The following is a 1,010-nucleotide window of genomic DNA, read 5'->3' as shown; positions in this document are numbered from 1 at the left end:
AATATTTTTATTTATCTCTTTGCAGCTTTTTCATATTGGTACACATACTATATTTTCATAATGGAGATACCAACAACGGGCTTTCTGGACACCAAACTTGGGCAGTTTTTGCGTCATGTTTTCTTTCTTTCTTTCTTTCTGATGTGGTACAGGGTCTCACTATGCAGCTGGGACTCATAGTGATCCTCCTGTTTCCGGCCTCCCCAGTGCTGGGATTACAGGCATGCATCACCACGCCCAGACTCAGTGGCTGGCTCAGCATCCCCAGGGGCAGAGCCGGCGCAGCATGTGGGGCCGAACCCCGGTCCTTGTTCTTGGCTAAGCAGGCACTTAGTCCACTGAGCGATCTTGTCAGCTCTTAGGTTTTCTATTCTACTATAATGCCAAGGTGGTATAGCTCGGGGAGTGCTAGAATGGTAGCTCAAGGCTTTGGGTTCAATCTGGAGACACAAACACACACAGCTGGCCAAACCATTCTAGAGAAATCTTCACTTTAACCATTTAAGGGACTTCCTAAAACTAATGCTTTTTCTACCTCTGCACATGGCCACGTGTCTGATTCTGTGTAGAATCTGTACAAGGGTGACCGTTAGTCTCTGCAAGGGACAACGAGCCACTCCACCATGGTCTCCTCTGTAATGCTGGGCAACCACATGGCAGTCTCAGCCTGAAACCACCTGCAATGAAGTAATAATCAGGGACAAAAACAATACTCAAACAAATGAATGTATCCACTTTTGCCATAAAAATAGAAACAGTGAATATACCATTCTGTGCTCCACTGTTCTCACTTAAATTTTCTTTTCATCACAAATAGGACTTTATTTATCACTATTAAAAATCTGGATCTTAAACGGACTCTTGCACTGGTGGTTCGTATCCATCAGCTCGTTCAACTTTAGCTCCAGTCTCATCTCCAGTAGCCTTTCCAGAGCTGCTACCTTCACCATGAAGCTCCATGAGTTTTCCCAATTCAAACTTGGGCTTCTTCAGCATTTTTACTTTTCTGA

This window comes from Octodon degus, unplaced genomic scaffold, assembly GCF_000260255.1.
Source record: "Octodon degus isolate 3935 unplaced genomic scaffold, OctDeg1.0 scaffold00005, whole genome shotgun sequence".
Lineage (NCBI taxonomy): Eukaryota > Metazoa > Chordata > Mammalia > Rodentia > Octodontidae > Octodon > Octodon degus.
This window is presented reverse-complemented; position numbering follows the sequence as displayed.